Genomic DNA, 14,290 nt, shown 5'->3' with positions numbered 1-14,290 from the left:
GGAAACGAGAAAACCGAGTAACTTGCCACCAGGAACTCCAAATGTGCACTTTGATGGATTGAGCTTGATATCATACCTTCTGAGGTTGGCAAATGTTTCGGCGAGATCAGCGAGCAGGTCGGAACCTTTTCGTGACTTGACGACGATATCATCCATATACGCTTCCACATTCCGACTGATTTGAGTGAGTAGACACTTCTGAATCATTCGCATAAATGTGGCTCCGGCATTCTTGAGGCCGAATGGCATGGTGATATAGCAGAAGCACCCGAATGGAGTGATGAAAGCTGTTTTTACCTCGTCGGGTCCGTACAGACGGATCTGGTGGTACCCGGAGTAGGCGTCTAGAAAAGACAGTCTCTCGCATCCCGCGGTCGAGTCAACAATTTGATCTATGCGAGGGAGAGGAAAATGATCTTTCGGGCAGGCCCGGTTGATGTGCTTGAAATCAATGCACATTCGGAGTGATTTGTCCTTCTTAGGAACCATGACGATATTAGCGAGCCACTCGGAGTGGTATATCTCTCGGATAAATCATGCCGCCAACAGTCGAGCCACTTCCTCACCAATGGCTTTTCTCTTCTGGACGGCGGACCGCCGAAGATGCTCTTTGACTGGTTTTGCAGATGAGTCGACTCTTAGGTGATGCTCAGCCAGTCCCCTGGGAACACCTGGCATGTCAGCGGGCTTCCATGCAAAAATGTCCCAGTTCTCACGGAGGAACTGGATGAGCGCTTCTTCCTATTTCGGGTCGAGTGTTGTGGAGATGTGGGTCGGAGCTGCACTGGGTCGGTCGGGTGAATGTGAACAGGCTTCGTCTCACCGGACGACTGAAATGCAGACTCTGTGGCGGGTTTCTTCGATCGCAGCAAGTCACTCGGATCTGCGTTTTGCTTGTATTCTTCGAACTCGACCGCCGTCACCTGGGAATCAGCAATCTTTGAGCCTTTCTGGAAGCACTCTTCTGCCTTTTTCCGATCACCGGTGACAGCGATCACTCCTTTAGGGCCGGGCATCTTCAATTTGAGGTACACGTAACATGGTCGAGCCATGAACCGTGCATAAGCTGGTCTCCCCAAAATGGCATGATATGCACTCTGAAAATCCACGACCTCGAACGTCAACTTCTCTTTGCGAAAATGTTTCGAATCGCCAAACACCACGTCCAGAGCTATTTGGCCGAGTGACTCGGCTTTCTTTCCTGGTATAACTCCATGAAAGCTCATGTTACTGGTGCTCAGTCGGGACATCGGAATGCCCATTCCTTTCAGTGTGTCTGCATACAGCAAATTCAGCCCACTACCACCGTCCATAAGCACTTTTGTCAGTCGAGTGCCTTCAACAACTAGATCGACCACCAAAGCTTGCCTCCCAGGGGTGGCAATATGAGTCGGGTGATTAGATTGGTCGAAGGTGATGGGTGTTTGGGACCATTTCAGATAATTTGCTTTTGCTGGGGCAACCATGTTCACCTCACGGTTAATAACTTTCAGTCGACTCTTGCTCTCCACATCTGCAAAGATCATCAGAGTAGAGTTGATATGCGGATATCCTTCCTCACTGTCCTCCTTGTCTTCGGCCTTGTCCGACTCCTTCTCCTTGTTATTAGACTGTTTTCCCTGAAACTGCTGGATCAGGAGTCGACATTGGCGAGTGGTGTGCTTCGGGTAGATGATATTCCCCTCTTCGTCTTTCTTCGTGTGGATGTGACACGGCATATCCATCACGTCGTTCCCTTCTTTATCCTTTACCTTCTTAGGGTTCCAGGATCCTTTTGGTTTCCCTTTAAACTTTCCCTGAGTCACGGCCAGAGCCTCTCCAGGAGCTGCCGGTTCAGCCTTCCGCTTCTGTTTCCGACTGGTGTTTCCCTTTTCCGACTGACTTGGCTTGTGCTTGCCGCTTCGGAGTCGGTCTTCTTCTTCGCCGTTGGCGTACTTGGTAGCAATCTCCATCATCCGACTCAAGGTCATGTCACCGGTTCGACCAAACTTCAAACTCAATTCTCTGTTCTTGACGCCATCTTTAAAGGCGCAGACTGCCTGATGATCAGACACATTCTCCACAGTATGGTGCAAAGTGATCCATCTCTGAATATACTCTCTGAGAGTCTCATTGGTCTTCTGCACGCAGACTTGCAACTCCGTCAGTCCAGCCGGTCGCTTGCAAGTTCCTTCAAACGTTCTGATGAACACTCGGGACAGATCTTCCCAAGTGTAAATGCTGCTAGGAGGTAATTGAGTCAACCATGCCCTGGCAGAACCTTCCAGCATGAGGGGCAAATGCTTCATGGCCACCTCGTCGTTCCCACCACCAATCTGAACCGTCACTCGGTAGTCCTCAAACCAAGTTTCAGGCTTAGACTCACCAGTGAACTTGCTGACTCCTGTTGCCAACCTGAAATTGGGAGGGATAACTGCGGCTCTGATAGCTCTGCTGAAACATTCAGGACCAGAAACATGCACTCGACTGCTTGTGGGCGCATCTCTGTCGAGTCCGCCTCGATGGGCTCTGTTCCGGTTGACCAACCCTTGCACGATAATGGATCGCGCGTCGAAGCCTGGTTCTCTGGGGTCGACTGGAACTCTTCGCCCCGTACTGAGCTGACGTCTGTCATCTTGCTGCCGAGGAGCGTAAGACCCACCCCTCGGAGGGGAATTGGGCACTCGACGCCTATCATCTCGGTCGAGTCGGTCACCATATTGGTCTCGCCGATTCTCGCGCCCTTCACGCCGCGGAGGCGATCTGGGGCTGTGAGCCGACTGAACCGTATTCGCAGCGACGGATCGACTGTGAATTCTGTTGCGCGACTGCGACACGGCCGAATTCTGATCTCCTGCTGCCCGGAGCAGATCCCTGATCTGCATCAAGCCTCTGCCAGCTTCCGACTGAGAGGGCTGGATGGACTCTGCTATACGGGTCGCAGCTGCCAAATTCTGGATTGGGGTTCGATATACCTGAGTCGGCGGGAAGAGTTGACGTCGACTGGTGTCGGGAACTCGTTGCCGCGCGCGCTCGTCGAGTGCTCGCTGAAGATTCTCCAGTCGAGTGCGTTCGGCCAAGTTGGCCAAACGTGCCTCCTCCAAGGCGTGAGCCTCGGGGGTTTCTCCTGCGATGGGAGTACGCAGGACATCCACGTTCCTGCGGTGAAGTTCTTCTCTTTGCAGAGAGTCGAGTGGCTCGGGCTGGTACTCTTCGTGGTCTCGTGCGGGGTCGCCTCCGTCGCCTGCTCCACCATCACGGGCGAAGCCAGGGGGACTGCGGGGCCCGTCGACCATCATGATTTCCGCCGCTGGATCACTGCTATCGCACTCGGATGCGGTCTCTACGGAGCCAGTCGACAGATCGAACAGGCCGTAGAGAGATTCGTCGAGCTCGATTGCCGCAACTTGGGTGGTGGCCGTCTGGCGAGCCACCGCGTGCCTCACCCACCGCTGAATCCTCGACCGGCCCGAGCGCTTGCGCTGGCGGGAGACCGGGAGGGTGGTCGATGGGGATGTCGACCGATACGGGGTCGACGGTTGCCGCAGCAGAACACCGCGGACACATGCGCGAAAATGCGTCGCACCGCGGACGGGGAGCGCATCAACGTCGAGTGGAGCCTCCTGGAGCCAGGCAGAGTCGTCGGCGATGAAGGTGAGAGCGCCGAGACGGATCTCTCGACCCTCGACCAAAACTCCAGCAGCCACCATGATGAAAGTACTCGGAAGAATCGCAACTTCTCCACAAAATTGCTAAAAACACCTGCCCCACGGTGGGCGCCAACTGTCGTGGTTCTAAGTCTGACAGTAGAGTGGGGGGTAGGTATAGAGAGGCAAGGTCCTAGCTATGGAGAGGTTGTAAACACAAGGGATGTACGAGTTCAGGCCCTTCTCGGAGGAAGTAAAAGCCCTACGTCTCGGAGCCCGGAGGCGGTCGAGTGGATTGTGTGTATATGAGTTACAGGGTGCCGAACCCTTCTGCCCATGGAGGGGGTGGCTTATATAGAGTGCGCCAGGACCCCAGCCAGCCCATGTAATGAAGGGTTTAAGGGACATTAAGTCCGGGGCGTTACTGGTAACGTCCCACATAAAGTGTCTTAACTACCATAAAGTCTACTTAACTACAGGCCGTTGCAGTGCAGAGTGCCTTTTGACCTCCTGGTAGTCGAGTGAGTCTTCGTGGTCGAGTCCTTCAAGTCAGTCGAGTGAGTCCCTCGTTGGTCGACTGGAAGGTGACCTCTTCTAAGGGTGTCCTTGGGCAGGGTATTTAGATCAGGTCTGTGACCCTACCCTAGGTACATGACTCCATTACTAGGGGGCGACGACTCAGATGCGGTCGCACAGTCCTCCCGCCGCTGGCACGGGCTGCCGACGGTGTCCAATGAGGAGGAGCGCCTCCTCGCGTGGGTCCACCGCTGGTCGCTTACGACGACGGAGACGTACGCTTGCGTACGAGGCGGCGAGAGTGGCTAAGCTAGGGAGGAAGTAGGACCGCGTGTGTCCGGAGGATGAAGGGCTTCATCGACTCCTCCGACATCACCGGCGAATCTGACTCCGATGGCTCCGACGACCCACCTCCTAGCGCCGATGCCTACCCGGATGCCTACAACAGCGCCGGCGACCGGAAGGGCAAAGGGCCGAGGAAGTGGTGTGAAGTTCCACCGTCTCTCCGTCTTTCATTTCAAGTATAATTAATCTAGTTTAGATCTTGTCTGTCGGTTATATGGATTATGTGAACTGTGGAAATCTTTTGGTACTCGAAATGTTGATTATATGTGCATTTCTATGTCTGTTTGATGATTTACATACTTTTATTCTGGTTAAATGCTCTAGAATGGATATAGGTACCAGATTTGAGCGGCTATGGACGCGGGAATTTGAGGATTGCACGGTCATTGTCCGTATAGGATGCCGGATTTGGCAACCGTGTCTACCGGCGCTAGAGAGTTTGTTTCATGTAAGGTGCCATCGTGGAAGGGGGAGTTACCTTACATACTGCACTGATTTGTGCTGTCGAAGCCACTCTTTTTCACCTTTATATAGGCCACACCACTGTCCATTATTGTTCAGTCGCCATTCCACCATTCCACCGGCGCTCTCACTCTCAATTATCAAGTTATATAAACCATATGCTGGACAGCTTCTTCTTCTTCTTTTTCACTAGAAAGGGAGGTTATAAAGCCCCCATCATTGTTGTGATGCCAACAACCATACACTGATGAGCAGCTTGCTAGCCAAATGCAAACTCGTTGCCAAGAGCGGAAGGGACTAGATAAACATCGAGAACGTACGGTGTAGCTGCAAAGGAAGATCGGCGACGAACAGATCATCAGCCAGGGGAAGAGTCAAGTCAACTAATCAAGGTATAATGTTTTCTCCAACAATTTTGTCTCCGCTAGACTCTTAACCGTGTTAACTACATACAGATCAGGTATGTGTGTAGTGTAGTGCTGTCTCTGATGCGGTTTCATTTGCTGTGCATGCGCCTATGTCGTAGATCTCTCGCCGGCCCGGACTGTTCTGTTGAGACAATGGAAGCTGCTGTAGAAGCAGAATCGAAAGGCTCGCACGGCGGCGAGGCCGGTCGCCGGACGCCGCCGTCCAAGAAGGATCGTCGGAGCTCCTCCTGGGGCTGCATTTTGCTCCTGGGTAACGCCTGCAACCTTTTCGTCTTGTAATTATTATGCACTTATGCTTCTTGATTGAACGATCGATCATGCATGCATGCACGCGTGAATTAATGGTGTGCAGTGAACAACTGCTTCCGGTACACGGCCTACTTCGGCGTGTCGACGAACCTGGTGAACTACCTCAAGGTCCAGCTGCACTCCGGCAGCAAGGCCGCGGCCAACAACGTCACCAACTGGCAGGGCACCGTGTCCATCACGCCGCTCGCCGCGGCCTTCCTCGCCGACTCCTTCCTCGGCAGATACTGGACCATCACGCTCTTCCTCATCATCTCCGTCGCGGTGCGTACCTCACCTCACCTACGCACGCGCGTTCATGGATACACTGACATGCATCATCTTGGATTCTTGATGGCGCATGCATGCATGCATGCAGGGTTATGGGGTGGTGGCGGCGACCGCGTGGGCGGCGGTGGAGGGCGCGGCGTTCTACGCGGGGCTGTACCTGGTGGCGCTGGGCGGCGGCCTGCAGGCGGTCGTGGCGTCGTTCGGCGCGGACCAGTTCGACGCCGACGCCGACGAGGAGGAGCGCGGGCGGCAGAGCTCCTTCTTCAACTGGTTCTGCCTGACCTTCAGCGTGGGCTCGCTGCTCGGCGGCACTGTGCTGGTGTGGGTGCAGTCCGCTCACGGCTGGCGACTCGGCTATGGTATCCCGGCACTGCTCAGCGCGGCCGCCCTCGTGCTGTTCCTCGCAGGCACCGGCGCGTACCGCCGCCACCAGCCGCCCGGGGGCAGCCCGCTCACCCGGATCGCGCAGGTGGTGGTCGCCGCCGCCAGGAAGTGCGACGTGGAGATCCCGGCCGATGCCACGCTGCTGCACGAGCTTGAAGGCGACATGGCATGTCGGTGATACAGGGGAGCCGCCGCCTCGCGCACACCAACCAGTTCAGGTCAGTGGCTCAGGTGTCCGTGCTCCGGCCGGCCATCGCTAGCGTAATTCGGAAGCGGATCCTCTAACATCCTTCCGAAGGGATGTCAAGTAAGCTATACTAACCGTGATATCCCTTCTTCGTATTCATATGATTAAGTCTAAAATGATTATAATTAATTTGCAAATTATAAATCTATTGTATACATTTACAAAAATTACGTACAAACAAAATTATGATGCAGTAAATTTTTTTTTACATACAGAAGAAGAGCAAATTGGGCTTGCAAAATCCCAAATGCTCTCTCCACATCTTTTCTAGCCGCCGCCTGAGCATTATGAAAATTAAGATATTTCTTACCTTCCGGCTTTTTCAACGGCTTCACGAAGGTTTGCCACTTTGGATATATGCCATCCGCTAGATAATAGCCATAATTATACGTACGACCATTTGCTACAAACTGCACAGGTGGCAACTCACCGTTTGCAATCTTATTCATCAATGGTAACCGGTTGACAACATTTATGTCAGTCAAAGATCCAGGCATTCCAAAGAATGCATGCCAAATCCAAGTCTCCTGACCGGCCACCGCTTCAAGGATTATAGTGAAACCCTTTTTTGGCCATGGAATTGCCCATGTCATGCCTTTGGACAATTCTGCCAACTCCAATGCATGCAATCTATTGAGCCAAGCATGCCAGGAAAGCCGCGAGCGCTGTTCATCGCCAATAGCCTTGCGGCATCTTCAGCAGTGGGAGATCTCAAATACTCCTCGCCAAACACTTGCACAATTCCCACTTCAAAGCGCTTGACACACATGATGGCTTGGCTCTCACCCATAGCCAAGTGATCATCAACTAGATCAGCCGGGATACCGTATGCCAACATACGCAAAGCGGTTGTCACCTTCAGAAAGGTGTTATGCCCGAGCTCTCCGGCGGCATTCCTTCTTTGCTGAAAAAACCGGTCATGGCTCGCTAGTTTCTCTGCAATGCGCCTGAACAAGTCGGTGCTCATCCTAAACCGGCGACGAAAATACGACTCCGAGTATGTGAGATTCTCCACGAAATAGTTCTTCATCAATCTGTTATGGGCATCAATCCTATCTCTCCAAATTTTCTCCCGACCCATAACCGAACCACCGTGCTTCGTTTTTTTATTGATATGCATAGCTAGGATCGTTGCAAGATCCTCTTCCTCTTCCATATCAAATTCTTCTTCGGAAGAATCATACGACAAACTCATCTACAATGTTCAATACTATACTATAAAACTACAATTCAAAACATGCACCAAATTCATGAAGTTTGAGCAATACATACCTTGTAGGCGTTTTGTCGAACACCTTGCGGGCGCGGCGCGGCAGCGAGCGCTGTTCCTCGACGACGGTGGCGCGCGAGCGCCGACGGGACTAGGAGGGGATGGGGCGGAAGCGCGGGGATAGGCCGGGGAAGCGCCTGAACGGTCGCCGGGGGGCGCGGGCGGCGGCGGCCGGATAGGGGTGGAAGTGGGAGAGGAAGTGCGAGAGCGAGCGGCCGAGTGTGCCGCGCGCTGTAGCGGGCGCCCCAAATACACCGCGCGGGATGGCGTTTCCGATAGCGCGCCCAACTCGTTATAGCGCGCGCGCCGTTTTTGCGCGCCCGCTGGAGCGACCCGCCGTGTTGCGTGCGCGCTAAAACCGACTAATTTGTGGCGCGGCGCTAGTTTAGCGCGGCTGTTGGAGATGCTCTAAGTGAAGTTTTCCGGGAAATTTTAAAACGACGTAAAAATTCTTTCGCGCATGCATGTTGCGTGGTTGAGCCATGCATGCATGTCGGAGTCACTGGGGTTTACCGGTTTACCGCGCTGTCTAGTCTGGTCTACCTGGACCGGGCCTAGCTATCTTTTTCTTGGAGCAAAAAGGGTTCCCTCATTTCCATTAATAGAAATTAAAGTAAAGACCGGACCTAGCTGATCTGCACTAACCTTTGTGACATCAGCCATAGTTGGTGTGCAAACTTTTTTACGTTAAAGTTTGCGCTGCCCTTTGTCGAATCATCCAGAGTATGTGTGTAACCTTTTTTCCTGTTAAAGGCAATTATCATGCCAGAGTAATCACCATGTAACGAGTGTTGCATCTAGAAAAACTGTTGCATCTAATGCGGTTTTATAAGAGTAAACTCTATTCTCCCGTTAATTAATTGATGAGGCAAATCTCATGTCTCCGTTTGAAGAAAAAACAAGTTTATCCCGTAGTAAAACCTGGGCATTATCCTCTGGACTTGTAGTTTATCGCTACCTTGAGTTTGTTTCCTTTCTATAACACCGAACCTTGCGAGACAACGATGGTTCCATGCTATATGGAACCTTAGCATCATGCTTGTGAATTTACAAAAAGACGGTCATACTTCCTTCCTTCGTCCCAAAATAAGCATCTTTATTTGATGGAGACAAGTATTTTGGAACCGAGAGAGTATATTTTAAGACAAAATATGTATCATGATTAGAACTATGGAATGCGTACGTCTATCAGACCAGCATGTTCCGGGGTGCCGTGAGGGCTGTCGTGCACGATACGAATGTTACATTCCGGTTCTTAGGGAATCTCTAACTTTTTCCATAAAAAACATATAATTGTTCAAAAAAAATCTTTTAAAGAGATAAACCCTACCTAACGACCCTACAATTTTGAGCTAAGCCTCAAACATCTCCCTTCAGAGTAAATTTGAGCAGCCGCCGAAATTCTCCTATTGCATCTCTCTCCCACGCCCGTCCATCTTCGCTGATGCATGTCGTCGCCACCGTCCTTTGGTACACCGCTTACCAAGAAGGGTTCCCCACGTCCCCTACCCCCCATGTTAACCCTCTGTCCGGACGGAGCTGGGTGGAAACCGACCATGTTAGGTGGCCACCACACACCTTCAGGAAGCAGGCTCCCACAACACGTCATGGATGTATGGCCCCTCTTCTGACACACCGCTCCCGGGTTTCCTCAATGGCGGCACCAACCTGAGGATCCCTATGCTAGGCAAATTGGGAGAGGTAAAGGGCGACATTGGAGAAGTGGGAGAACAAGTTGGGGCAGAAAGTAGAAAGCAGTAGGAGGAGCGGCTCCAGCGCCGACGAACGGGCAAGGCGACGGGGGGAAGGTGGGGTGGGGGGGGGGGAGTGAGAAGATGGCGGCAACGACCGGTGTGTTGGAGAAGAAGAGGAAAAGGTGAGATCAATGATTATTGTGAGTTAATTTTAATGAAAGGATTACCTCCACACATTTTTGAACTCCTCAAATTTGAGAGTAAATTTTTGAGGAGTAGTTCGACGAGTTAGATTAGAAGAGAAGGGTTAGAAATGCCTTTTTTTAAGAAAAAGAACTTAGAAATGCCTTTAGGAGTAGTAGTGGGATCAAAGAAGTTTGTCCCATGCACGTCCAACATGTTTCACATCAGTTTTCTTGCTTTCGCTTTTTTATCAACAAATTTGCTTCCTTTTGAGTTCTTTATTATCAACAACTTTCCTTCCTTTTTTTGATAAAGGGCGTTTTTATTAACTCATAATGCAGCATTAAGTGGATACAAAACATAATGAGCGACACCCGGCCTCTGCATAGTTAAGATGCACACAGCCTTTACGAAGAGTCTAGCAAAATATGTATTAAAAAAAATGACAAGTTGGCAACAGTAAAGCCATATGAGTCCAAAACTACGCCAATATCGACGAGGGAGGTGGACCGATCCGGAGATTATGTTGCCACCCATGTTGGGTAAAAACCTCCCTGGCCACCCGCTCCAAGCGCATACACACCGCCTTGAACAGCGATTGATACTCCGTTCGCTGTAGCGTAGACCACATGCGAAGCCAGTGCGTACAACGGTAAATAACCTGCATAGAAGAAGAGGTTTTGCCATTAAAAACACAATCGTTTCTACATAGCCAAAGCGACCATAATAAGGCAGATGTTCTCACCCGTATTAGCGTACTAAAAGTATTTGGTATTCCATCGAGCCAGTGACCATATACATTGGCAACACTTGTTGGTGGATACAAATTGGATGCTATTTGGATGACTGACCATATAGAACGTGCGAACTTGCATTGAAAGAAGAGGTGTTTAATTGTCTCGTCATGAGTACAAAAGCTACACTTCTTACTTTCCTTCCTTTTGAGTTCTTTATCAATTTCCCCCTCCTTTTGCTTTACTGGATGTAGAGGCCATTTCCACACGCCGTCCTGAAAAAATCTCAAGATTTCATGCAAGACACTGCCGTTTGGATTTTGGTCGCTGAGTGCATTAGTCATGACATCTTTTACTGTGGTTTAATTTGAAGTAAATTGCAAGAAACCACCACATTGAAGGCTAGGTTTGCAGAAAACACCATGTCTAGCATATTTTTTTTGCAAATAATACTGATTGGCGGATTATGATCGTTTGAGCATGTTTATGATAGATGGGGCTCGCTCGTCAGGAGCTGACTTGGCAAAAAAATGCCACATAGGCGTCTTGACCCTTCCTCCTCCTCCTCTCTTTCTCTCTCCCTTCTTTTTAGCATTACGTCGAACAAGTTGTGTGCACACGCCTCGGCATTCCTCCGGTGCCACCTCCTCTCTGCCGCATGCGCCGATCAGTGTTATTTGCAAAAAACATTACGCTAGACATGGTGTTTTCTGTCAAAAAATATATAGTAGTGTTTTCTGTTAACCTAGCATTTAATGTGTTGGTTTCTTGCAATTTACTCGTTAATTTGAGTTGCTTATCACGCTTGCCGCGCAAGATGACATCTTTCACTGAACTTGACAATGACAATAATCCAGCGCGCCTTTAGGAGTAGTAGTGGGATCAAAGAAGTTTGTCCCATGCACGCCCAGCATGTTTCACATCAGTTTTCTTGCTTTCGCTTTTTTATCAACAAATTTGCTTTCTTTTGAGTTCTTTATTATCAATAATTTTCCTTTCTTTTGAGTTCTTTATCAATTTTCCCTTCCTTTTGCTTTACTGGATGTAGAGGCCATTTCCACACGTTGTCCCAAAAAAATCTCAAGATTTCATGCAAGACACTGCCGTTTGGATTTTGGTCGCTTGAGTGCATTAGTCATGACATCTTTTACTGTTGGTTAATTTGAAGTAAATTGCAAGAAACCACCACATTGAAGGCTAGATTATATTAGCAGAAAACACTACTATACATTTTTGTTGCAGAAAACACTATGTCTAGCTTTTTTTTTTGCAAATAACACTGATTGACGGATTATGGTCGTTTGAGCATGTTTATGACAGATGGGGCTCACTCGTCAGGAGCTGACTTGGCAAAAAATGCCACATAGGCGTGTTGACTCTTCCTCCTCCTCTCTCTCTCCCCCCTCTTTTTAGCATTACGTTGAACAAGTTGTGTGCACATGCCTCGGCATTCCTCCGGTGCCACCTCCTCTCTGCCGCATGCGTCGATCAGTATTATTTGCAAAAAACATTACGCTAGACATGGTGTTTTCTACCAAAAAATGTATAGTAGTGTTTTCTGCTAACCTAGCATTCAATGTGTTGGTTTCTTGTAATTTACTCGTTAATTTAAGTTGCTTATCACGCTTGCCGCGCAAAATGACATCTTTCACTGAACTTGACAATGACAATAATCCAGCATGTCTTCCCTCAAATAAAATAGGAAAAACGTCTTATATTATGTGGCAAAGGGTACTAAAATAATCTAGTATGCCCAGGGAGCCGTGTAAAATTACATGGTGCTACTAGGAGCAACATGATCGATCAGGACTAGGACTAAGCAAAGAATGCACTACGGAATTTCAAAATATAAAGTACAGAGTCCTAGGAATCATAGAATAATTTCCACGCATGCATTCCATGTCACTATATAGGTAAATTAATAACAGTGCACGGGTTGGTTGTTATCGATCGATCAGGTTCTTGGACAAGGCAGCGGTGGAGACGGCGGACGACAAAGCGAGGCCGGCGAGCCCGTGGCGGCTGTGCACGGTGACGCAGGTGGAGGAGCTCAAGTGCGTGCTCCGTCTGCTGCCGGTGTGGGCGTGCGGCATCATCTTCGCGGCCGCCTACACGCAGATGAGCACCACCTTCATCCTCCAGGGGGACACGCTGGACCCGCGCGTGGGCAGCTTCCGCGTCCCCGCGGCCGTGCTCACCGTCTTCGGCTACCTCAGCGTCATGCTCTGGGTGCCGCTCTACGACCGCGCCATCGTCCCGCTTGCGCGCCGCCTAACGGGGCACCACCGCGGGTTCACGCAGCTGACGCGCATGGGCATCGGCTTCGTCGTGCTCACGGTCGCCATGCTCGCCGCCGGCACGCTCGAGGCCGCGCGGCGCCGCGTCTTCGCGCGCCATGGCATGCACGTCATCGGCGCCGACGGGGCGGAGTACGTGCCGATGTCGATCTTCTGGCAGGTGCCGCAGTACGTGGTGTTGGGGGCGGCGGAGGTGTTCACGTTCATCGGGCAGATGGAGTTCTTCTACGACCAGGCGCCGGACGCCATGCGTAGCGTCTGCTCGGGGCTCTGCACCGCGGCGTTTGCGCTTGGCAACTACGCGAGCTCGGCGCTCGTCAGCGTGGTGGTGCGTGCCACCGCGAGGGGCGGACGGCCCGGGTGGATTTCCGACGACATCAACGAGGGCCACCTTGAATACTTCTTCTGGCTGCTCGCCATGCTCTGCATCGGCAACTTCGGCGCCTACCTGCTGGTCGCACGATGGTACAACTACAAGAAGACCGCTAAATGAACCTTACGTACTAGGGGAACTTCTCTAACAGACGACCCCATTGCTGTGAAATGGCGCAAATTCCGATTCAGATCAAGAAATGTTCACAAATAAAGGCTTAACATTTTTCAAGAGTACGTGTAAGTATACCATAGCTTTATAGAAGGCAGAATAATACTCGATGCGAACAAAGAGTGTAGCACGAACACCACACTCGACAGGACCAAGGACAAACACCACGCCAAGCGAGCTACAACGCAAAAGAGCCTATCCTAGAGAGATACGCAGAACCGTGTCTCGACCGACGCCGGAAACCTCCAAGACCACCAACTGCTGCACAACATCACTTGCCGACGCATCATCCACCCTGAACGCCTAGAAGAAAGCGGCAGGTAGATGGCAAGACTCGATCCGCTCCCAGAAGCCACCGTCTAGGACAAACTGACGACGGACGTACATAGTGCCACGGAGTATCAAACGAGGACAACCGCGAACACCGGAGGAGAGCAACGAGGAGCCAGCGCGTCTCCAAACACAATGCTCCCAATAGAGGAGCAAGTCGAGGACGTCATCATTGTGCCGATCCAAGAGCCGAATCAAGGCTTTCCCCGCAGACATCCACCAATTCCAAGAGCGCGAGGGGCAAGGCGAACACACTCGACGATGCCTCCAAGGAGGAGAATGACATTCGCGGGTGCCATCATCGTCGGCCCGGCAGAATCCGTGCAAGATTTTCATCTAGGCGTAGCCCCACTCCTCACCTCCATGGAATCGGAGGCACTGTCCAAGAAACCTCACACCGCCGCCACCGCAACACTTGCCGACGTAGCTGCAAAGCCGAGGATCGACGACCGACCGCCCGGCAGGGTAACCACGGCCACTCTGCCAACTCCCAACCTGCACAAGGACCCACAGCCAACCAGCACCTCCGGCCAGGTTCGGGATGCCCGTAGCGGCTGTCGCGCACCAAGGGACAACCATGCATCAACAGGACCTGCCTCACCACGGAAGAAACCAGGCGACACCAGCAGAAGAGCAACGCTGCTCGCTGCTCGC

At 51.3% G+C, this 14,290-nt stretch overlaps 1 pseudogene; it reads left to right on the top strand.

The window, feature by feature from the left end:
- Window positions 1-5,071: 5,071 nt before the first annotated feature.
- Window positions 5,072-13,366, top strand: LOC123112267 (protein NRT1/ PTR FAMILY 8.2-like; annotated as a pseudogene).
- The last annotated feature ends 924 nt before the right edge of the window (window positions 13,367-14,290 follow it).

This window comes from Triticum aestivum, chromosome 5B (genome assembly GCF_018294505.1).
Source record: "Triticum aestivum cultivar Chinese Spring chromosome 5B, IWGSC CS RefSeq v2.1, whole genome shotgun sequence".
Lineage (NCBI taxonomy): Eukaryota > Viridiplantae > Streptophyta > Magnoliopsida > Poales > Poaceae > Triticum > Triticum aestivum.
This window is presented reverse-complemented; position numbering and strand designations above follow the sequence as displayed.